This window comes from Balaenoptera acutorostrata, chromosome 15 (assembly GCF_949987535.1).
Source record: "Balaenoptera acutorostrata chromosome 15, mBalAcu1.1, whole genome shotgun sequence".
Classification (NCBI taxonomy): domain Eukaryota; kingdom Metazoa; phylum Chordata; class Mammalia; order Artiodactyla; family Balaenopteridae; genus Balaenoptera; species Balaenoptera acutorostrata.
This window is the reverse complement of record NC_080078.1, coordinates 60,624,223-60,648,516: the sequence shown is the minus strand read 5'-3', so window position 1 is coordinate 60,648,516 and position 24,294 is coordinate 60,624,223. Positions and strand designations below refer to the sequence as shown.

Sequence of the window (24,294 nt, the reverse complement as noted above, 5' to 3'; positions counted from 1 at the left end):
GAGTTTTTGTTTGGGATGATGAAAAAGTTCTGGAAATGGAGACCGATGATGGCTGCACAGCAGTTTGAATGTACTTAATGATACTAAATTTTACACTTAAAAATGGTGACGATGGAGGGGCCAGGAAAGGCCTTGGGGAAGCAGGTGCCTGTTTTCCTGGTGGAGAAAAGCTCTCCAGTAGCAATGAGAAGGCAGAGGGAAAGCTGTGTTTTCTTCTCTCAGCCAAGAGTGCAGACAGATGCCAACAGCTGAGCTGATGAACTGGAATTGGAGAGAACTTCCCCTTCCCAATGGGCCAAACCTCCCGTTCTCTCCTGTTTCGCCTCAGCTGGCAGCAGAACTTCGTCACTCTGGCTAATAGCTGTCGCGCACCTGCTTGGCGCCCCTCACCCTGCTGAGTCGCCTCCATGTGTTACGTCATCTCATCCTTACAGCAAACCCCCATGGTGGGTGTGTTATTGCCTTCTTCCGTCAGAGGAAGACACTGCACTCAGAGATGCAGTGACTCAGCTAAGGGCACACGGCTCTCAAGTGGAAAAGAACCCAAGCTCAAGTTAATCTGATGCCAGAGCCCACGCTGTGAACTCCTACCTCACTGATGCCCACGAGCAGCACATGCGTAAATGCCATTATTCACTGTGCCAGGCACGATGCCAGGAACAGGTACAAATGGTCTTTAATGGGCTCTCAGCAGCCCTCTGAGGGAAGCACTGTAAGTTCCACTTTGCAGGTGAAGAAACTGAGGCCCTGCGATCTGAAGTGAGCTCCCACGTAGCACAGCAGGTTAGGGGTGAAGCCAGGACTTGCACCGAGGTCTGTCTCACTCCAAAGTGTGAGCCCCTCTCTGCTGTGTCACGTCTCCCATGATGCTCCCCTGTCACTTCCAGCCACCTGGGAATAGGTCCTGAACCAGAATCCAACCAGCATTTGGCAAGAATGGACACCTGTTTACTGTGTTCTGAGTCCTGAACTACAGGCCTCACGTTCACGACCACACACGGGGCCCCCTCTTGACCTCAGCCACAGTGCAACAAGAGGTCAGTGGTGGGAAATGTTTCTGCCCAAATGAAAAAGGGAAAAGCCTTAAATCTCAAATCACTGAAATCTTATCACAGCCACCGTGTATCAGGTGCCTGCTGGGTGCTAGGTATTGTACTTTTCCTAAACCACCTCATTTATCCCTCACGACAACCCTATGACGTAGATGTCATTAACTCCACTTTGCAAATGGGGAACTGAGCTCAGGGCAGTGCAGTCACTTGCCTGAGGTCGCACAGCCAGTAAGTGGTAGAGCCAGGACTGTCTGCCTCAGAAGCCAGAGCTGTTTTCCCTCATCAAGCTGCCTCCGCAAAACCACCAGTTCTGAAATTCCTCCAGAGAAGCCTGGGCACCAGCAGGAGGAGAGGTCCACCAGGGGATCCCAGATATTAGACCTGAAATGAGACCCTTGATCTGAGAGCTGCCCCTCATCACCCACAAGCTCCAACAGACACATCATTCCTAATAACAGCTCTTAAGAAGTGAGTTTCTTTTTGCCAAAAGGGAAGGTTAAATTGCTTTTCTTCTCAATCTATGAATCTCACAGTTTCTCCTAAATCCTCTTGAACTGACAAGTTGCTACCTTTTCTGCATTCATTCCACAAAACACTCCCAGAGTAGCTGCCAGAGGCCAGGTTCTCTGCTCAACACTCAGATGCACGGCTGAGAAGACCCAGTCCCTGCCTCCGGGGGTCGCAGTCTGGAGGGGATGACAGAAAGTAAACAGGTAATTTCAGCAGCACGTAGGAAAGTCTGAGATAAGGGTGACTGTGGAATCACAGAGGACAGGTACCCAAGTCAGCCTGGTGGATGAGGGAAATCATCCTGGAGCTGGAGACCGAGGCTGGGTTTGGGAGACTGAGTAGGAGTGTGCTGTGGTGATGGGTCAGGTTCAGTGGAGAAGCAGGAGACATCCCTGGCTTTTATAGGCAAAAAGAGATTTAACATAGGGAATTGGGAAACTTTAATAGGTGTTGGCTGGGGCGGGGGGAGGTGGGTATGGAACTGCTGGAGGAGTAGACTGGGCCTCTGGGAACGCTTCCAGAGCACTGCATGGCCTCCAGCCACACAACCAGAAAGCAGGCCAACAGGACGCAATCCCTGCCTGTCGTGCGTTCAGGAACCCACCACCACCTTATGATCCAGCGGTCTGGAAGCTGGGGCCAGGGAGCCACCACTACAGCCTCTCAGCACTCCCGGGGGTCGGCACTGGGCCCTGAGATGCTGCTACAGGACCCCCACACCCCCATGACTACTCTGGCTGGACAAAGCGGCCAAAGCAGCGGCAAGACGGCCTCCAGTTCATTCCATCACGTCGGTCGCACACAAGTCTAGCTATTGGCAGAACGTTAATTTGCACCCAGAACCCTAGCTGCACAGGAGTCTAGGGAAAATAGTTTTCACCTCTGCAGTCCAGGAAGGTACACGATAAAGAAGCAGAAGTAGGTGGGTTTGGGGGCTGAGGACCAAGCAGGCACACCCGCCCCATAGAGGAAGGAAAGAAGAAAAGTGCCATAGGCCGGGCGGACACACGTCTCTTCTGCCCTCTGCCCCCACTTCCCCCGCCCCACACCCCCCGCCTTGAGCCTTTTTCCAGGTCAACACTCCCCAGGTGGCGTGGGAGCCGCCCACAAAACCGCTGCCCCGTGGCCCACACAGCCAGAGCGGGAAGAACCCACCAGACTAATGAATCCAAACTGTGATTTTAGTGATGGGGATATGGAGGTCCAGAGAGGAGGCGCTGCTGTCTTAAGGCTGCTCAACCACTGAAGGGCCAGCTGGGCCCAGAACTCAGCTGTTCCCACCATGTCGCTGTGTTCTGCCTGCCAGCTCAGCCCACTCTGCTTCACATTCGGGGGCTCACCCTGCCAGTGCTGGGGCTTGGCTGGAGCTGGGGGAGGTGGCTGAGGCAGGTGGGAAAAATGCAGTCTCTGGAGTCAGACAGACCGGAGTTCTCTTCCTGGCTCTGCTCCCCCCAGCTGCATGGCCCCAGGCAAGTTACTTGAGCCCAGCTACCTCCTCTGTGAACCAGGGCCTAATGGTAGCACGGAGTTGTGATGAGAACCCAGCTAATATATGTAAGAGGACACAGAGTAAGTACTCTCTAAATGGAGCTGGTATGACTAGTTCTACAATACTATTGTTCATTTATAAACTGCTATTATTATTATTAATAGTAGATAATCTTCCCCAGTTCAAGAGGAAAAAATTTTAAAGGTTTGAAGTAGTTTAACCTTCATTTCTTTTTCTTCTCCTACATCACAGCAGCATCAAAATACCTGCCCTGTAACTGCTTCCGTCATCCTAGCCCACCGACACTTATCATTTTCCAACTAAACATCGAGATTCCTCCCCTCAGAAAGGTCCTCAGAAATATACACCCAGAGACCCACAAGTATCCTCAGGCCCACACGCAGAGTCACACCAAACACACACTGATGTACACACACACACGGATAGGAACGGACAGATAGTTAGACACACAAACTAACATAATCACATACACAGGCTGTTTTCACCAGCCAGCACTTCCAGACACTCTCTCTCTCTCTCTCTCTCTCATACACACACAGACACACACACAGAGTAACCACAGCAGCACACATGCAAATAAACCCTCTGATGCACACCTCACTCCCCCAGTTCTGTGGCACACTCAGGAATATTGAAAGTTGCAGGAAGGGCAGCTGGGAGGCCCTGTTCCTGACTTCCCTTTGAATAACTGGTCAGCAACAGCTCAGGGCTCCCCACAGCCCTTGTAGAAGGGCTTTATCAGTCTAATTCCTAGTCTTCAGCCTGGGATCCAGCTCAGATAAAATAATTAATTTTCCATTATAGCCTCTCCCTCTCTGAGTCATCCTTACAAGTCTCTGGAATAATGGCATTTAAGAACGGAGCTTTCGGGCTTCCCTGATGGCACAGTGGTTAAGAATCCTCCTGCCAGTGCAGGGGACACAGGTTTGAGCCCTGGTCCGGGAAGATCCCACATGTCACGGAGCAACTAAGCCCTTGCACCACAACTACTGAGCCTGCGCTCTAGAGCTCACGAGCCACAACTACTGAAGCCTGCACGCCTAGAGCCTGTGCTTTGCAACAAGAGAAGCCACCGCAGTGAGAAGCTCTCGCACCGCAAGGAAGAGTAGCCCCTGCTTGCCGCAACTGGAGAAAGCCCGCGTGCAGCAACGAAGACCCAGTGCGGCCAAAAATAAATAAATAAGTAAACAAATTTATAAAAAAAAAAAAAAAGAACGGAGCTTTCTGAACACCCCAAATCCATACAGAAAAGTTCAGCTCCCTTGGTGAAGTATTTACGTGCCAGGGAGGGTGCATGGAGCAATGCAGTTTCCACATTTGAGAAAAGTAAGTGGGAGGGAATATCAGACAACAGTGCAGTGCAGATCATCATTTAAGTAAAATCCCCACAGGGCTCCTTGGCAGTGTTAAATCACTCTGTGCCTCTATGGAGGTATCTCAGAACAGCTTCTCTCCTTTCTTCTGCTTTACCATTGAGAAAAACAGTGTGAAGTAGTGGAAACATGCTGGGGTTTGATCCTGGGCTGGAGTCTGATCATCATTTCTGGACTATGTAGCTTACCTCTCTGAGTAACAGCTACTTTGTCAACAAAGTACAGTGATTAAGAGCAAGGGCTCCAGAGTCAGACTGCCTGGCTCGGTCCCTGACTAGCTGTGTGATCTTTGGCAAATTACTTAATCTCTCCGGGATTTAATTTTCTTACCTTTGAAATAGGAATAATAATGACACTTACCTCAAAGGGTTTTTGCGAGTATAAATTAATACATGTAAAATGCTTAGGGCAGCGCCTATTACATACTCAGTGTTCAATAAGTGCCTGCTAGTATTCTTATCACTGCTACCTTCCAACATTGTTGGGAGGATTAAGAGAGATTAAAAATAAGACTGTGCCGTGGAAGAAGCAGAGATATCAGGCGCTACCATTATCAAAGTTAGCTCTGCAGGGGATTGATCATTTTTTAAAAAGCCAAACATGAACTTTATGTTTGAGATCCAAGAAAAAATTGTACTGCAAGTGGTTTTGGGGTCAGACAGATTTGGGACTGAGTCCTATTTTATCTCTTAAGCACTCTGTGACCCTGTGTAAGTTGTTTAAACTTTCCAAGCTTTAGTTTCTCATTTGTCAGATGAATAAACATTATTCTGCCAAAATCTCAAAGATACTGATGATCGTGCAGCAACAAGGCCAGGGGTATAAAATCCCTTGCAACCTAGGACCAGTGAGGGAGGGACTCTTCTCGTTTGGCAGGATTTTGCTGGGGACTTGGTAGTCTTCTTATGGGGATGATACGGAAATTCCAACTACTTCATATTCTTAGCAAAGTTGCCTGGAATGTGCATTCCTTTCCCTATGCCGTCTGGCAGAAAGTAGCCACGCTGCTTCACTCCTGTTACTGAACCTCAGTGGTGGGTGTGCTTTTCTAAAGTACCTATTTCTAAGGTGCAGCCTACTCTAGACCAGTGTTGTTCCTGTCTCTCAAGAGGCCCTATTGGAGAGCAGATAGAAATCAGAGGCAAGTGGCTTTGCCTGAGTTTCTGCTATCTGGAGCTTCTTACTTGCCTTTAAACATTCTGGTGGTTCCATCAATTGACTCCTTCCCTCTTCTCCTCAGCTCCTAGAGCAAAGACTAGTATTAAACAATGATCTTTGGGGAGATCAGCTCGGTGCTTTGTGACCACCTAGAGGGGTGGGATAGGGAGGGTGGGAGGGAGGGAGACGCAAGAGGGAAGAGATATGGGGACATATGTATATGTATAACTGATTCACTTTGTTATAAAGCAGAAACTAACACACCGTTGTAAAGCAATTATACTCCAATAAAGATGTTAAAAAAAAAATTCCCAAGCAGTAACGATAAAATACAAGGAATCGTATTATTGAAGCAAAACCAAAGCTGTGATATTAGAAGTCCTTGTTATTTTAAGAAGAACAAAATGTCATGTTTTTCCTTATTAAAATTTTTTTTCTTACATAACCAACTCTGTGATAAACTCAGTCTGGACGTTCTGTGAAAAACAAAAAAAACAAAAAAAACAAAAAAAAAAAACAATGATCTTTGGGTATATAGTAGGTACCCAGAAAATGTTGGCTGAATAAGTAGTACATCACTAACTCCCACTAGCCTCCATTAATTAGATCTTTAGACATGGTGAGATCTATAAAGACAGGAGCTCTAATTATCCTTGTGTCCCTGGTGGCATCCAGACTATTGTGGTTTATCCATGGCAGGTGCAGCAGTCACTGTCATTTTGTAAGTGTTTCTTCTATTCTGAGCATCTTGTTTTGTCCTCCTCAAGACACAGACCTGGTCTCTGTGTATTTACACATCCTTTTCTAATGTCCTCTTTGATAAATCTGCTCCATCTGCATTGGCCTCTTTGCTGTTCCTTGAACATGCTATCTTCTTCCCACATCTTTTTGGTCTTCTTGTGCCCTCTGCCTGGAACACTGCCTTTCCCCAATATTTATAAGTCTCATTATTTCAATTAGTTCACATTTATGCTCAAATGTCACTCCTTAAAGAGGTCTCTCATAATCATCTTATCTAAGAGAGCATTTCCTATTATTATCTATCCTCTTGCCTTGAATTATACCACATACTCATTTGTATATTTGTTTATTTTATGTCTCCCCCACTGGAATGTAAGTTCTAGAAAGTCAGATACCTTGTCTTTCTTGTACTTGACTGTATCTGGAGTTCCTATAATGGTGCCAGACCATGGTAGGCACTCAATAAATATTTATAGAATGAATGAATGAACAAACATATTATCGCATGAAATACTGGTCAAAATGAATTCTTGGAACTCACCCAACTCCAGACTGTGAATCTCAGACCCTACCTCTCTGGTTTCCCCATAGCCAGTTCTGACTCAGATCTGCCCAAATTCTTGGGTGATAGACATGGATGAAATCAGCTGGAGGAGGCATATATGACTGATGCTTTTTCCTAGCCCAGGAATAAGCTGGAAAAGGGGTCCACCAATTTTCAACAACACTTTCAAATAGGACTTTATAGGGTTATGGACTCCCAGTACCTCCCAGCATTGTAGAGATTATCACCCTGTGTGGTTATTAAGAACACCTATCCCTGCAGTGTTTCCAGCTAGCAAGAAATGCAAGTGGGGACAGCTGGAAAAAGAAACATCAGCTTTGAATTACAAGATTTGGCAAAATGAAGATGTCACTATTAGCTAGTGAAAAGTTGGCTCATTCTTCCCCTCTCTACTCACTTCCCCTGGGCTCCATTTTCTGCCTCAGCACCTGCGCTGTCTCATACTGAGAAGCAGGAATTTGCTTTTCAGCACCACGGACAGCAATCTGCTGGCAGCCGGGAGGCACAGTGAGCCAGAACATGGAGCCAAACAAATATTGACTGAGCACATCCTGAGGCCAGGCACACTGGAGAATACAAAGATTTATGTGGTCTTGACCTTCAAATAACTTAATCTCTTCAAGTCATCAACATTCCTAGACTGATACAGCTGGGGCAAGGCCCCAAGCCTTCTGATACTTGAAAAGTGGGAAGAATCAAAGGGAAAATCTTTTGTTTTCCAACAATTGAATTTCTGCTGTGCGTTCACATATGTCATCTAATTTTCTCACTAGACTACCACCCTCAAAGAGAACAGTTACTGCAATGTCCTACGCATTGTTACATTCCAAGTGCCCAGTAAGGTATATGGCAGATACTCAGTAGTTTTTGAATGGATGTGTGAAGGAATTCTTATAAAATCCTATTTTACTCTTTGTCTTTTTACCCTTATTTTACAGATGAGAAATCTGAGGCTCAGAAAACTACCTTCTCGTGACAGCTATTAAGTGGCAGAGCTTGGATTCGAAACCAGGGCTTCCAGATTTCATGCTATACTGCCAATCAGAAGCACTTACTATGTGCTGGGCATTCTTGAGTCCTACAAAAAAGTTCTAGCCACAGAGAGACTAGTTCTTACCTTAACATAGACTTTGAGTAAATCCCAACCTTGAGTAAATCCCGTTTTTCTTTCTGGCATTAGTTTCCCCATATGTAAAATGAGGAAAGGAGGTTGGTGTGGACTAAGGGCTCCCCTCTCCCTGCACCCCCCACCCCCAAACTGGATCAGGCATCTGCAGCAGTTGGGAAAGGATACCAGCAGGGGGCGTTATGAAATGAATTTGAAACGTCCTCCCCGTGCCTCAGCAGGGCGTCAAATAAGAAGTACTGTATTAATATCCCAACAGACTTCTGGCTCCTTTTTCATCTTCCTGCTATAACCAGAACTTGTGCGCAAGCCGTGCAGGTTCTATTCTTTTTAGAGTGCAACAAATGAACTTCAACCCCTCTTGAGAAGTCAGTAAAGAGGCAGCCCCAGGACACAGAGACAGTGGAATGAGGCTGCGGTGACTTATCACCCAGGAACCCACTAGCTGAGTAACTTTGGACAAAGCCCCAAGCAAAGATAACTGTTTAAATGGCTGCGGCAGCGGAAAAATCAGTTTGGTTGATTGATGTCCTGGGTTTCTAGTTAGTGGGTGGCTTCCAGCCACGGCTCTGCCTCAGCTCCCAGAATTACTCCAATAAGTGACTTGCTCATCCCTAAAGCTTCCTGGGAGGCAGGGGAGGGGGATGAATCAGCTCTCTCCAAGCCTGATTGGGATTTAATGGGGGCCAGTGGGTATTTGTGCACTGGGTGGTGTGGGGAGAGGAGGAGATCTGTCAGGCTTGGCAGAAGTATCCGGCTCCTGCCTGGGGGTGTGGAGGAGAAAATAAAATAAGGAAAGAACTGATTGCAGAGTGAATATTTTTCAATTATTTGAAAAGAATGTGAATCAGATGTTTCATAAAGGCTGTTTTTCTAACCACATCTTAGTCACTGAACTCTAGATTTGCCAAGGATGGTCTCCAGATTGAAGAACAGTAATGGGAGGCTTGGGAGGTTTTGTCAAGGGGTCTAACTCAGTAAGAGGTATATAGGATAATTGGAAGACAACAAGCTATGCAATTAGCCAGACCTGGGTTCAGATACTGGCTCTGCCATTGGCTGCCTATGGGACCTGGATCAAGTTGTTTAATCTTTCTGAAACTCAGTTACCTCATCTGTAAAATGGGATAATAATAACAATACTTACTCTTCCAGCTATCTGCTCCTGTATAACGAAAAAAACATGTTAACACTTTGTGGCGTAATAAAACAACCATTTTATTATACGCACAGATTCTTAGGTCTGGAATTCAGACAGGACATAGCACATGTGACCTGTTCCTGCTGCCTGAAATCTGGGGCCTCAAATGGGAAAACCTAAATGGCTGGAGGTTGGAATAACCTGGAAGTTATTATTCACTCACATAGTTCTGGGCTGAGATGACTCAAAGGCTGGGCTCATCTGGAACAGTGACTGGATTATTCAATGGGGTAGAGGCCTCCTAAAAACTCAAAATCTGGCTTAGTCTTTTGAGTTCCCCAAATAAAACCAGCTTTTCCAGGGATCAACTCAGGATGCATACATTCTCCTGTCATGTGTCTGCTCTGTGGTATAAAGAAAACAGATTTAAGGGTTCTCATTAGACCTGTGAAGTAATGAGTTCTTTCTCAATAGTTATATTTAAGCACAGGCTTCAGAGAGATGTTGTGCAAGAGATTTAAGTACTGGATAATGTGATCTTTAAGGACCCTTAAAGCCCTGATCGCTACTTGTAATCTTGTATTTAAAAAAAAAAAATCTAAGTATCTTATTGCCTCAATTTCCTCATCTTCAGAAGAGGGTATAAAGTAATGATTTCAGAGGATCCTTCCTGCTTGGTAACTGCAACTGTTTTGTCAACAGCCTCCTTGTTGATAGATCCAAAGGGCCCTTTTCAGTCCTTATCTTGACTGATACCCCATAAGTATTTTACACTACTAATTACTCTCTATTTCTTCACTCACTCACTTTCTGGACCTTCCAAGACAAAGGACTCTCCTCTGTCTCTCTGAGCACTCCTCTCATGCTCCTTCATGGGCCCCTTTTCCTTAAATGGGCTCCCTCTTTTCTTCTCTCTCTTGACACACTCTCATTCACCACCATGGCTTCTATACCCACTAGACGCTTATGCATCAGTCAGAACTCTCATTTGAAAGATGTAGAAAGCCTGATCAAACATAATCTAGGAACTATGGAAAGTATTGGTTCACACAATTGAAAAGTCCAGAGACTGAGAACAGATTGCCCAGGGGCTTAATTTCCCCTGGACCCACTCATTCCCAACATCCCTCAGTTCTGCTTCCTCCCTTGCTGACATATTTTCAGGTTGCTTTCTTCAGGGAAGGAAGATGGCAGCAACATCTTCAGATCTTACTTCCTATTAGATAGACTCCAATTAGAAAGAAAGTTTGTCTCCCCAAGATGATGGGACAGAAGTATTGGATGGACCTCATTCTCATTGGCTAAATTCAGTTACAAATCTAACCCTGAACCAATCCCTGTGGCCAGGAGGAATGGAACGATAATTAGTTGAGTTTACCCAAGGCCCACTTGTAGAGTTGAAAGTGGGTTAATGCCTCTCATGAGGTCCAGAGTTGGGGATGGGTTGCCAGAAGTAAACAAATGTTGAGTGGCAAAAACAACAGATGCCAAGTACAACTGAAGACTTCCAAATCTATCCTTAAGCCCAAGACCCTTCTCTTAACTTTAGACCCATGTGACAAATTGCCTTCTGACATCTCCACTTGAATGTTTCACAAGTATCCCAAACTCTACATGTTCCAAACAATACTCACTTCCCCTAGATCTTCTCCTCCGTTTAAATTCACCCTGGTAGTGAATGACATCACCTTATACCAAGTTACCTAATCCAGAAACTTCAGTGTCATACTTAACTCCTTCCTTTCCCCACCCCCACATTGAATCAATCACCACATCGTCTTGATTCTAGCAAACTGTTAAAAGTTTGTATGTATATTGTAATCCCTAGAACAACCACTAAAAACCCAATACAAAGAGACATAGTAAAATAAAAATGGAAAAATTTAAATGGAACACTAAAAAGTATTCAAAAGCTCACACACCTGGTTTCAGGACTTAATGAAGCTCAGTTTCTTGATGTCTCATCACAGAAAGAATTCAGTGAGAGACAAAGTGATGGGTAAGAAGTGGATTTATATAGAGAGAAACACACTCCACAGACAGAGTGTGGGCCATCTCAGAAGGTGAGAAAGGCACCAGCGTATGGGGTTGTCAGTTTTTATAGGGGTGTGTAATTTCATAGGCTAATGAGTGGGAGGAGTATTCCAGCTATTTCAGGAAGGGGTGGGGATTTCCAGGAATTGGGCCACCACCCACTCTTTGATCCTTATGGTTGGCCTTGGAACTGTTATGGTGCCTGTGGGTGTGGCATTTAGCTTGCTGATGTGTTAAAGTGAGGGGGGGTGTATACTGAGGCTCAAGGTCTGGTGGAAGTCGAATTGTCCGCCATCTTGGACCCATTTGGTTCTAATCAGTTTATGTCATGTCCTCGGGCTATGTCATTCTTTCAAAGGTTGTGCCCTGCCCCCTTCCCTGCTGTTTCACAGTGGTTAGGACTCTGTGCTCTCACCACCCAGGTTCAATCACAAGCCGTGTGGCACGACCAAAAAAAAACAAACAAAAATAACTGCTAAATAATCCATTGGTCAAAGAGGAAGTCTCAAGGGAAATTAGAAAATTTTGAAATGAAGGAAAATGAAAATACATCTCAAAATTTATGAGATATAACTAAAACAGTGTTTAGGGGGAAACTGTATATTATTAAATACATATATGTGAAAAAAAAAGGTGTCAAGCCAACAATCTAAGATTCCACCTTAAGAAACTAGAGAAAAAAAGAGGAGCAAAATAAACCCAAAGCAATCAGAGGGAGGAAATAATAAAGATAGAAATAAAAATAAAGAATAATAAAAAATAAAGATGGATATAATAATATAATAATTAAGGCCAGAAATCAATGAAATTGAAAATAAGAAAAATAGAGAAAATTGATCAAACCAAAAGATGCTTCTGTAAAAATAGCAATAAAATTGATAAATCTCTAGCCAGACTAACAAAGAATAAAAGGGAGGAGACAATTAACAATATCCAGAGTGAAGCGGAGAATAGCACTACCAACCCCACAGGCGTAAATGGATAATAAGAAAATACTATGAACAACTCTATACACTTAAATTCAACAACTTAGTGGAAATGGACCAATTTCTTGAAAGCCACAAACTACCAAAACTCACCCAAGAAGAAATAGATGACCTTAATACTCTTATGTCTAAGAAATCAAATAAGTAGTTAAAAACATTCTGAACAATATGACTCCAGGCTCATATGGTTTCAAAAACTATTAGCAAATCACATATATACATCTATATATAATATATGTGTACACACACACAGGCACGCAACCACATAGTAGATCTTCACCAAGTGAGGTTTATCTTGGGAGAACAATGTTCATTCAACATTTGAAAATCAATGTAATCCACAATATTAACATAGTAAAGAAGAAAACCACCCGATCATATTAACTAATGCAGAAAAAGTACTTAAGCCACACCCAAAATCCACTTGTGACTTTTTTAAGGCTCTCAGCAAACTAAGATTAGAAGGGAGCTTCCTTAACTTGATAAAGGGTACCTACAAAAAACTACAGCAAATGTCATAATGGTGAAAGATTAAATGCTTTCCCTGAGACTGGGAACAAGGCAAGAAGGTCCATTATCACTATTCCTATTCAACATTGTACTGTAAGTCCTAGCCTTTGAAAAAAAGCAAGTAAAAGAAATAAAAGGCATATAAATTGGAAAGGAAGCAATAAAACTATTACTATTCACAGACAATAGGATTATCTATATAGAAAATTCCAAAGAATATACAAAAAGAAAAAGCTTCTAGAACTAATGGGTGAGTTTGGCAAGGTCACAAAATATAAGGTCAATATGTAGATTATTATTAATCATATTTCTATATACTACCAATAAACGACTAGAAACTGAAGTTTTAAAAATAGTACTATTTACAATAAATCCTTAAAAAGTAAAATATTTAGGCATAAACCTAACAAAACATGTATGGGATCTGTATGCTGAAAATTCCAAAACACTGAAGACCTAAATAAATGGAAAGATATACCATGTTCACTGATTAAAAGACAACATAGTTATCAATTATCCCCAAACTAACTGCAGCAGGAATTTTTCTGTAGATAAAGACAAGATGATTCTAAAATTTATATGAGTATGCAAAAGAACTAGAATAGTAAAAACAATTTTGATGAAGAAGACCATGTTGGAGGGCTCACGTCACCCAATTTTAACATTTATTATAAAGCTACAGTAATAAAGATATAGTGGTATTAACAAAAGCACAGACACATAGATCAATAGAACAGAATAGAGAGTATAGAAGAGGGAGCCACATAAATATGGTCAATTGCTTTTCAACATTACAAAAGCAGTTCAGTGGAGAACAGATAGTCTTTTCAACAAATAGTGTTGGAACAATTGGACATTCACATGCAAAAATAAATAAATACGCAACTAGAGAAAGCCTGCATACAGCAATGAAGACCCAACGCAGCCAAAAATAAATAATAATAAATAAATACATAAATAAAAATAAATAAACCTCAACTTGTACCTCACATCTTATACAAAAATTAACTCAAAATGATCACAGAAGAATGTAAAACATAAAAACATTTAAAAGAAAACATAAGAGGGGTTTCCCTGGTGGCACAGTGGTTAAGAGTCAGCTTGCCAATGCAGGGGACACGGGTTTGAGCCCTGGTCCAGGAACATCCCACATACTGCGGAACAACTAGGCCCATGCACCACAACTACGGAGCCTGTACTCTAGAGCCTATGAGCCACAACCTCTGAACCTGCATGCCACAACTACTGAAGCCTGCATGCCTAGAGTGCATGCTCTGCAACAAGAGAAGTCACTGTGATGAGAAGCCCGTGCACTGCAATGAAGAGTAGCCCTCGCTCGCCGCAACTGGAAAAAGCCCATGCCCAGCAACAAAGACCCAACACAGCCAAAAATAATAAATAAATTTATTAAAAAGAAAAAGAAAAGAAAACATAAGAGAAATGTTCATGATCTTCAGTTAAGCAAAGAGTTCATTTATATGACACCAAAAGCATGATCCATTAAAAATTACTGATAAGGATAGAAAGCCCAGAGATAAACCCATGCACATATAGTCACCTAATTTTTGATAAAGGAGGCAAGAATATACAGTGGAGAAAAGACAGCCTCTTCAATAAATGGTGCTGGTAAAACTGGACAGCTACATGTAAAAGAATGAAATTAGAACACTCCCTAATACCAACACCATACACAAAAATAAACTCAAAATGGATTAAAGACCTAAATGTAAGGTCAGACACTATAAAACTCTTAGAGGAAAACATAGGCAGAACACTCTATGACATAAATCACAGCAAGATCCTTTTTGACCCACCTCCTAGGGAAATGGAAATAAAAACAAAAATAAACAAATGGGACCTAATGAAACTTAAAAGCTTTTGCACAGCAAAGGAAAACATAAACAAGGCGAAAAGACAGCTCTCAGAATGGGAGAAAATATTCGCAAATGAAGCAACTGACAAAGGATTAATCTCCAAAATTTACAAGCAGCTCATGCAGCTCAATATCAAAAAAACAAACAACCCAATCCAAAAATGGGCAGAAGACCCTAACAGACATTTCTCCAAAGAAGATATACAGATTATCAACAAACACATGAAAGAATGCTCAACATCACTAATCACTAGAGAAATGCAAATCAAAACTACCGTGATGTATCACCTCACACCGGTCAGAATGGCCATCATCAAAAAATCTACCAACAATAAATACTGGAGAGGGTGCGGAGAAAAGGGAACCCTCTTGCACTCTCGGTGGGAATGTAAATTGATACAGCCACTATGGAGAACAGTATGGAGGTTCTTTAAAAAACTAAAAATAGAACTACCATATGACCCAGCAATCCCACTACTGGGCATATACCCTGAGAAAACCATAATTCAAAAAGAGTCATGTACCACAATGTTCATTGCAGCTCTATTTACAATAGCCAGGACATGGAAGCAACCTAAGTGTCCATTGACAGATGAATGGATAAAGAAGATGTGGCACATATATACAATGGAATATTACTCAGCCATAAAGAGAAACGAAATTGAGTTATTTGTAGTGAGGTGGATGGACCTAGAGTCTGTCATACAGGGTGAAGTAAGTCAGAAAGAGAAAAACAAATACCATATGCTAACATATATATATGGAATCTAAAAAAAAAAAAAAAAGGTTCTGAAAAACCTAAGGGCAGGACAGGAATAAAGACATAGATGTAGAGAAAGGACTTGAGGACACTGGGAGTGAGAAGGGTAAGCTGGGACAAAGTGAGAGAGTGGCATGGACATATATACACTACCAAATGTAAAATAGCTAGTGGGAAGCAGCCGCATAGCTCAGGGAGACCAGGTCGGTGCTTTGTGACCACCCAGAGGGGTGGGATAGGGAGGTTGGGAGGGAGATGCAAGAGGGAGTGGATATGGGGACATATGTATATGTATAGCTGATTCAGTTTGTTAAAAAGCAGAAACTAGCACACCATTGTAAAACAATTATACTCCAATAAAGATGTTAAAAAAAATTACTGATAAATTGTACTTAATGAAAATTTTAAATGTTTGCTCTGGCAAGAGAATGAAAAAACAAACTACATATGGGGAGAAAATATTGCAAAACATATATTTTGTAAAGGACTTGTATTCAAAATGTACAAAGAACTCTCAAAATTCAACAATAAGAAGACAAAAACATAGGCCAGATATTTTAACAGCTACTTTACCAGAAAAGATCTATGAATAGTAAATAAGCATATGAAAAGATGCCCAACATCAATAGCCCCTATGGAAATTCAAATTAAAACTGTATTGAGGGCTTCCCTGGTGGCGCAGTGGTTGAGAGTCTGCCTGCCGATGCAGCGGACATGGGTTCGTGCCCTGGTCTGGGAAGATCCCACAAGCCGCGGAGCAACTGGGCCTGTGGGCCGCAATTACTGAGCCTGCGCGTCTGGAGCCTGTGCTCTGCAACAAGAGAGGCCGCGATAGTGAGAGGCCCGCGCACCGCGATGAAGAGTGGCCCCACTTGCCACAACTGGAGAAAGCCCTCGCACAGAAACGAAGACCCAACACAGCCATAAATAAATAAATTAAATTAATTAAAAAAAAAAAAAAGAATTCAGCTTTAAAAAAAAAAACAACAAAAAAAAAACTGTATTGAGATACCATTATACACCTATTAGAATAGCTACAATGAAGGAAGGAAAAACCCAACAATACTAACTACTGACGAAGATTCAGAGCAACTGGAACTCTCATACATTATTGGTGGGAAGGAAATGATACAGCCACTCTGTCCCTCAGTGACTGATAAGCAAACTGTGGATCATACTACCACTAAGCAATAAAAAGGACGGAACTGTTGATACACATAACAATACGGATGTATTTCAGAAGCATTATGCTGAATGAAAAAAGTCAGCATCAGAAGGTTACATACTGTATCATCTCATTTATGTGACATCTATGTGGCAAAATTACAGGGACAAAGAAGAGATCCGTGGTTGTCAGGGGTTTCTGGTTTTGAGGGAAGGTTTGTCTATAAAGGTGCAGCATGAGGAAACTTGGGAGGGATGATGGAACTGTTCTGTATTCCGAATCTGGTTGTGGTTATATAAAAATTACATGTATTAAATGTCATAAAACAGTATATCAAAAAAGTCATTGCCATTCTATCTAAATTTGTTAAAACCTCAATGACAGAAAACTGTAGAGCAATGCCTACAAAATTCCAAACCAAAACCCCATAATTTTATACCCAGCCGTGTTCATTTGTATGAATGAAATGGCAACACACGGACATTATCAATGTGAGTCCAGGAAACACAGGAGCAATAAGACATTCTTGAAAATAGTACTTATTTATGAAATCCAGCCAACAAAGAGATAAATCAAAATAAAAAATTCAGGAAACAAAAGAACAAGTGGTGAGCACAGAATTATTTAAACATGTAATTAAGATTAAACAGCTCCAGTAATAATTATGATTGATTGCCAAAAAAGATATCAACGTTCTAAATCTTGACAATATAAAAATAACAAAAATTTGCAAGTTTGGAAAGAGAAAATAAAAAGAATTATAAGGGTGCTAATGCCATCATGTTTCATAACAGGGAGTAATTCCATACTCTCTAGAATAAAAACATAACTAAAAACTAATCTCTTGTGTTTTATATTTTTTTTCTTAACATTAAAGTGATTTTTTAAAGCTTTTTATTTTGAAACAATTTTAGAATTACAGAAATGTTGAAAACAATAATACAGAGAATGTGGTATGCCCTTCATTAGTTTACATGACCACAGTACAATGATCAAAACCATTAAATCAGCACTGATATAACACTACTAATGGAACTACAGACTTTATTAAAATATCACCAATTTTCCCACTGATGTCCTTTTTCTGGTTCAGAATCCAATCCAGGATCCCACATTGCATTTAATTGTTACATCTGGACTTCCCTGGCGGTGCAGTGGTTAAGAATCTGCCTGCCAATGCAGGGGGACACAGGTTCAAGCCCTGGTCTGGGAAGATCCCACATGCCGCAGAGCAACTAAACCCATGCACCACAACTACTGAGCCTGCGCTCTAGAGCCCACAAGCCACAACTGCTGAGCCCGTGTGCCACAACTACTGAAGCCCGTGTGCGTACAGCCCACACTCCTCAACGAGAAGTCACCGCAATGAGAAGCCCGCGCACCACAACAAAGAGTAGCCCCCGATTGCCACACTAGAGAAAGCCTGCACGCAGCAATGAAGACCGAATGCAGCCTAAATAAATAAATAAATATAATTGTTATATCTCCCTAATAATTCCCTTAGAGTGATCATTAAGAAATAATATCCCTTGGGTGAAGAAAAATTACTCTAAAATCAGCAGTTACTTCAATGTCACTTCAGTTTCTTTTTTTTCTTTAAATTCAGGTAAAGTTAAATTATACTTTTATTTGAAACACTATTGCAATAACACCAGTGTCACATGAGTTGAATGATTAATATCTCAATATTCATCAGGAAAAAAAAAAAAAAAGCTGATCAAGATGCTGAGATGCTCTCTGAAAATCCTTATTAGCCAGAAAATAGCACAATGCCCAGGGACTATTGTAGGTGATGGGAAAACTCTGAAGAGTTTTCAGCACAGGAGTGATCAGATTTTTTATATTTCACAACATACCTGTGGCTGCCATGCAGAAGATTAATTAGAGAGCTAAACCTGGAGGAGGCGAGTTGGGAGGCTGTTATAATAAAACAGGTAGACAATTAGGAATCCATTTGACTCTAAGTAACAGAAAATCCAAATAATGGTGGCTTACACAAAAGAAGGGTTTATTCTTCTCACAAGAAAATCAAAGGTCAGCAGTTACTGCTGTTAAATATTTCACCAAGGATCCAGGGGGTTTTTGTTTATTTGTCTTTTTGTTCTATTACATTGGCTTTTATCTTCATGGTTGTCACTTCATGGTCCAAGATGGCTCCCACAGCTCCAAACATCACATCCATGTTCAAAAAAAGAAAAACTCAGGACAGATATAAGGCTCTACTTCTATTTCTTTTACCTCCAGGAGACTTTTGCTTTCATCTCCTTGGTCAGAACTGTGCCTTCTAAGTGCAAAAGAGGCTCAGAAAGTGAGCAATCTGAGATTATACACATTATAGATGCAAACAAAATCATGATGTTTTTCGAATGGAAGAAGGAAGAAACGTATATGTTGGATAAGCAATTAACAATGTCTGTCAGACAGGTATGAGTTTAAGATCCCCAAACTATGTCAGTGAATGGGGCCTGGAGGTGAGCAGATACATCTGAGCTATATAGAAGACAGGAAGGGTAGAACTTGGTGACTGACTGGCTCTCAGTTATGAGAAAGAGAGAGGAATGAAGGACGCCTCTCAGGTTTCTGAGTTGGTAGAAAAGGAGAATGGGGATGCTTGGACTGAAGGGGAAAATTCTGCTATTTACTTGGGGTTCCCGATATACTGAACAACATTAAGAAAGTGTTCCTTGATTAATTTTAAATAAAAATCAAACATCCACCATCTAATAAGCACATACAATAGACTAGGCATGGTACCAAATGTTTTATATGCATTATCTCATTTAATCTTTATAACAACTCAGTGAGTTTGTTCTGTTTGGGTCATTGGAATACCACCAGTGTCCAGAAAATCACCTGACACATAATAGGTGCTCTAAAAATATTGAACAAAGGAAGAAAGAGGAGAAAAATCTGAGGTTCAGAGAAGTTAAATGGCTTGCCTAACCTGAGGTCATACATCTGTAGAATGGAAAAGCCAAGAGTTCAGCTTAGCTCTGTGCTTTTCTACCACAGTTCACAATCTTTCTGTTAAGAAAAGCTATGAAACTCCCATTTCTTCAGAGAAAATGGAACCACTGGGAAAACTGGAATCTTTCCAAGACACTGCGTGATCCAGCTTCTCAATGCCTCCCTAATCCAGTCTCCTGTCACTCTCCCCACCTTGTTGCACTCAGGTCACTTTGCTCCATTCAGCGGCTCCCAGGTCAAGTTTCCAAGATCCCCCAGGATCTCTTAACACCACCTACCCCTTTTCTATAGCACTTCTTGGAGCCTATGACTAAAAAGATATTGGCATGATTATCTGTTTATTGTCTGAACTCATGCTAGAATGTAAGCTCCATGAAGGCAAAGTATCTGACTCGTTCACTCTATTTATCCCCAGTCTTCAGCACAGTGTCTGGCACAGAGTAGGTGCTCAGTAAGCATTTTATGCCTGAAGGGATAGATAAATGATTGTGATGGATAGGTGGATATAATGGATGGATGAATGTAATGGATGGATGAATGAATAAACAGATAGATGGGTAGATCTTATAGATGAGTAGCCAGATGCGATGGATGGATGGATGGATGGATGGATGGATGGATGGATGGACGGATGAGATGCATTCTCTAGACCACTATCCCTGAGGCTTCTCATCTCATATTCCCAGGTTTCCTGGCAGGCTGCCTCCTGCTACAGCTTTTGATTACTCCTCCTTCCTTTGCTGGCAAAGACTGCCTGGTTGGATCTTACCTGGGCCCACACTGCTGGGAAAGTAGCCAAAAGAATCCAGATCTGACTTGGGTGTGCGGCAGCAAGAGGCTGTGGGCTGATGTGAATATATCCTCTCCCTGGGGAGAAGGTGGACTCAAGGCAATTATGCAGCAGAAAGGGCTCTGGAAGTAAATCTGTCTTGCACAAACAGGTTAGAGTTAAATTTGACCTGAGCCATGAATCATACTCTCAGTCTCCCATTCAACCGCATCACTGAGCCAGCAAACTTTGTGAGTGCTACTCTTTATATAGATACAAGTATATGTAATTATACAGAGATATGTGCGCAACTGAAGCATTCTGATTAATTGTATCCTTGGTGAGAAAGACTTTTTTTCATCACTCCTTCTTTTGTGTTTATTCAAAGCTGGTTCAAGGATGTGGAGATGAAGGCCCTTGAAGGACTGGGAGTGCCAGGAGTGGGAGGAGAGAGCAACAATTCATTCAGCAAACATTTCCTGATACTGACTCTGGGAGGAGCACTTGGGAATGGGAGTGGGGTGTTGGAGGGTATGAAAGTTAATAAGACGTGCTTTTCGCCCCCATGTTATTCAAAGTCTGGTGGGGCTGCTGACTGACAGGAAGAAGGATAGTGGGTGGTTAAGGATTTAGATTCTGAAATCAAATAGATGGAGATTCAAATACCAGCCTCATCATGTACTTGCTGCGTGACCTTGGCAAGTTATTTAAAGTTTCTGAGCCCAAGCTCTCACCTCTGTGGGTATATATATATATATATATATATATATATATTCTGTCTTCTGGAGTTTGTGTGAGTCTGGAATAAGACAATGAATGTAAAGCCTGGCACAGAGTAAACACTCAAGAATCATCGTCATTATCGTCATAACTAAAGCTTTTTCAGTGTTCATTATGTGCCAGGGACAAAAAGCACTTATATGTAGTAACTCACAACTACTACCACTACTACTACTACTACTACTACTACTACTACTACTACTACAGAGAGATATTATTATTCCCCTTCCCACACTCCCCCCATTTTTCAGATGAAAAAAAGTGTGACATAAAGACTTGCCCAAGGTCACACTTCTACTAACTGGTGGAATCAGGCCTTGAACTCAGAAAACAAACCCAGATCCAGAGGGTCACAGATCCACCCCAGAATTCCTTTAGCACCCTCCTGGTGCCCTTTTCTTAACTGTGATGATCCCCCTGGCCCAACCTTAAGGACAGAGGGAAACTGCTTCTTTGATCCTTAGTTACTGTTGAGTGCCAGGTATTTTGTATATAAGAGGTACAGTGCTGCATAGTGTTTATGGATTGAATCCATGCTCTTCTCTTATGTTGAAGAAAAGATTCGTAACAATAGTAATCAGATGAACAATCTAACTTGAGTTTACAGGGAGGGGAGGGGTCCTGAAGGGCTGGGCGGTAGCTGGGAACTGCCTGACCGCATAGGCACTCCAGGAGGAAGGAGGGAGAGAGGGAGGGAGGATGCACGAACAGCCGGCAGCACCCCACCCCATCACCATGCCTAATTCACTTCAGAACCAGAATGTACTCCTCTCCTTGTCTCACTGTCCACACCATAGCACTCACCTCCTGACACTAAGCCATGGTCTGGAGGGTCTCATGTTCCATCCAACCCAAGGAGCTTATCAGCTTCTTCTTTTTTTTTTTTTTTTAATAAATTTATTTATTTTTGGCTGCGTTGGGTCTTCGTTGCTGCGTGCAGGCTTTTCTCTACTTGCAGCGAGTGGGGACTACTCTTCTTTGTGGTGCGCGAGCTTCTCATTGCGGTGGCTTCTCTTGTTGTGGAACACGGGCTCTAGACACGCGGGCTTCAGTAGTTGTGGCACATGGGCTCAGTAGTTGTGGCTCGCAGGCTCTAGAGCACAGGCTCAGCAGTTGTGGTGCATGGGCTTAGTTGCTCCGCGGCATGTGGGATCTTCCTGGACCAGGGCTCGAACCCATGTCCCCTGCATTGGCAAGAGGATTCTTAACCACTGTGCCACCAGGGAAGTCCCAGCTTATTCTTTTCCACAATGACAGGGCTCTCCAGGTCCCTCCCCAGTCCAACAGAAACCAAACCTGTGGGGGTAGGACCCAGGCATTGGTATTTTTCTTAATCCCCACCCCACCTCCACCCCTGCCACTACCCATAACCATTTCCACTCCCCTTGAGTGGTTAACTCTCACTGGTCTTTTCAGTCTCACTTCCTCCAGGAAGACTTCCTGCTGTCATTCCATAACTCTTAGTTGGGTGCATCTCCTCTGAACTCCCACAGCACACTTTGTGTCTACAGTATTCACACTTATTACCTTGGTGAAGTTGCGCATTTACTATCTCTTCCTCTCTGAACCTTGAGTGTTACATCCATATTGTGTCTTATTATAGGCATGTGTCTCTCGAGTCTAGTACAAAGGCCTACCCATTGTAAAAGAGCTATAGTACCTGTGGCAGAAATGAGTGACCGAACATTGAGGATGCTTCTGGCTTTCTACTCTTAAAAATAACAGTGAACATCTCTATAAATATGCCTTTTCTTGTGTTTTAGAATATTTCCCTAGAAGTAGGGCTACTGGAACAGGGGCATAAAGAGTCATGTGTCTCTTGTTATAGGCATATGTGTCTCACTTCACACTTTTCTCTTCCCCCTTCCTAATAAGACCCAGAATGTGTCACTCATAGAGTTTAGATGGGATTGACCCAACCCTCAATCCCTTGAGTAAATCTCTAGTTTAATCCAATCAGGATAACCTACTGCCTCCACCCACCAACTGCCACACACAGTGATGGATTCAGGGATGATCACGTGATGAAAGCCAGGCCCATCAAGACCAACCAGACTCAGATCCACTGAATTTTAGAAATTCAGAAAAAGGAACTGAGGTGGTCACATTGCTGCTGGATTAAGCCTCACCTGAAACTTACCACTCAGGTTTTGAGCTATGTAAGTCAATAAATTCCCTTTTTTGTCTAAGCCACTTTAAATTGGACTTTTTGTTGTTTGTTTTTATTTTCAAGCTTACTTTTAAAAGCATCTTAACTCATGTACTACACTGCATCCAAACTGTTTTTCAAAGAGTTGTCAACATTTGCAACTAGGCTGAAATTGTTTTTAACTTATTAGATAAGACAGCTGCTCCTAAGAATTCAATAATTCAGGGTATCAGGGGTCACGAAGACTCCAGGATTGATTCAGTCATATTGCCACCCCTTCCACCACCATAGCGAGCAGTAGAATATGGAGTCAAGTGATGTCTGTCACCCTTAACCTGGAGGAACAGGTAGATGAAAGACAAATTTCTGTTCCCAGATGGTGCTGTGAATTTTTTTCTATGCCTGCAAATTTTAAGGGTAACCTTTTCCATCTTTTTTTTAACATAAAACAACCCTTGATCATTACAGAAAATCAGAAAATATCTATATTTCAACTATCTATTGCTGTGTAATGAACCATTCCAAAATTTAGTAGCTTAAAATAACAATTTTATTAAGCTCCCACATTCTGTGGGTCAAGAATTTGGAAAAGGCACAGTGGGGATGGCATGTATTTGCTCCACCATGGACCCTCAACTGGGAAGACCAAATGTTGGGATTGACTTGATTGCTGGGGCAGAATTATCTAGAGGCAACTGGACTTACATGTCTGGCCTTTGATGCTGGCTGTAAGCTGGAACCTCAGCTGGGGCTGGAACACATATATATGGACTGTCCACGCGGCCTGGGCTTCCTCATAGCATGGCTGCCTCAGAATTTTTACATGGAAGCTCAAGGCACCAAGGCTTGTGTCCTAAAAAACTAGACCAAAACTTTATGGCCTTTTCTGACCCAGCATTGGAAGTCACATAGCATCACTTCCACCACACTCCAATGGGCATTCAGTCACTAGGGTCACTCCGGATTCAATGGGAGCGGACACAGACCCCGTCTTTTGCTGGCAAGGGTATCAAAGAATTTGCAGGCATATCTAAAAACTACCACAATATTCAAGTAAAAAGAAGACAATAAGCAAAAACACAACCCTGCTCACCCAGAGAAGATCACAATCAACATCTTGGTGGT

The 24,294-nt window shown here is 42.3% G+C and overlaps 1 protein-coding gene across 1 annotated transcript in view; it reads right to left on the bottom strand.

Annotated features, from left to right (window-relative positions):
* The window catches only part of PDYN (prodynorphin), a 67,387-nt gene that overhangs the window by 17,719 nt on the left and 25,374 nt on the right, over window positions 1-24,294 (bottom strand). The gene's annotated exons all lie outside the window — the stretch shown is intronic.